Genomic DNA, 1712 nt, shown 5'->3' on the forward strand with positions numbered 1-1712 from the left:
GATAGGTATAATATACTGAAATATTTGCGTCTACATAGGAAAATTTCTTCCTAAACTCATCACAGTTTCTCAAGAAAAGTGCTCCAAGCAATGAACAGGCTAGAACTCATTACTGATTCAATTATCAGTTCAGCGGTTTACCACTTACAAGTGAGTAAACATACTTAAAAAAAATAAAGGCTTAGGTACAGTGTTTTCATTACATTTCATTACAAAAAACAGATGTTTCAAATACGTATGTGGTAAATCAATTGAGTCAAATTAATTTATTGTGTTGCTCAGGGACGTAAATCCTGGGGGGATACATTCCCTTCATTTTAGGTGGGGGGGTATGGTGCATATAATCTACGCCCCTGGTATTGCATGTTATAAAGAAAAGCGTTATACCTTGGAAAAATAGAAGTCTTCTTTAACTAAGACAATTTTATTTTATGACAGGGTGGTTGCCCTTTGGAATGGGTTTCTTTCAGATGTTGTGGAGGTAATAAATTTTAGTGAGTTTAAGAGAAAACTTGATAACTATAGAAATGAAAAGGGCTGGCTTTAAAAATTTTCTAAATTTATTCTTTCAGTAAGTTTAGTTTGTTTCTTTGTTTTTGAATTTCTCACAAAGCCACACGACGGCTATCCGCGCTAGCCATCACTAATTTTGCAGTGTAAGATTAGAGGGAAGGCAGCTAGTCATCACAACTCACCGCCAACTCTTGGGCTACTCTTTTACAAAAGAATAGAGGAATTGACTGTCACATTATAACGCCCCTACGGCTGAAAAGAGGTGGCGGGATCCGAACCCGTGACCTTCAGGTTGTGAGTCAAGTGCTCTAGCCATGTCGGACCTCAAATTAGCGATTACTGAAAAGTTATATACTGGAATAGAGATCGCTGAAATTTCTTTCTTTCAGAACTTTGGCACAATGTTACATAATGATCTGTATTGCTGTGCCTGGCCCGGGTATCAGGAGGGAAATACTTTGATTAGTTCATATTTGCTTTTGTAAAACCTTATGACGGTTGACATTCCAAAAAAAAAGTGTTTTTTTTACATTATGGGTCTATATGTTTTGACACATGGTTTGTTTACTAATATATTCGACATTAAGCAGATAACCTTGTTTTAGTTCTGTTTTCATTGAAACATACTCATTTAAATTACTCTATTAAATTACCATGATTCGGTGTGTAAAGCTACATAGTTTACTATACAAATTCTGTCCGCAGCGAGCGTCACAAAGTCACTATTTTGTGTACTTAAACTCACCTGGGACCTACAAATGTATGTTAGTGTCAAGGGTGTAAACACGCAGTTTGTTGTTGTTTTTTTCTGAACGTAAACGGACAAATATATTTATCTTTAGAAGCATAAAATAATATATTTTATTTATGTAAAACATAATGCCCAATTAGAACTGATAAATTCGTCTAATAAGATTATTTTCGGTAATTTTTAGAAGTATTCGGACATTATCCGTAAATATATTTGTTTTATGTAAAGCGTAATACGCAAATAGAGCTTCTGAAAGCGGAATGATTTATTATTTCATGCATACATACAAATAAGCTTGTTTTCTAAGTCCCCATTGGACTTATAACGTTAAAAACCGGGTTTCGATACTCGCAGTGGGCAGAACACACACAAACCGTTGAAGCTTTGTGCTAATTTAAACCCAAAAAACAAAATTTATTTTTTTTTACAATTTTATATTATCTTCTCT

The sequence above is a fragment of the Tachypleus tridentatus genome, chromosome 10 (genome assembly GCF_004210375.1).
Source record: "Tachypleus tridentatus isolate NWPU-2018 chromosome 10, ASM421037v1, whole genome shotgun sequence".
Classification (NCBI taxonomy): domain Eukaryota; kingdom Metazoa; phylum Arthropoda; class Merostomata; order Xiphosura; family Limulidae; genus Tachypleus; species Tachypleus tridentatus.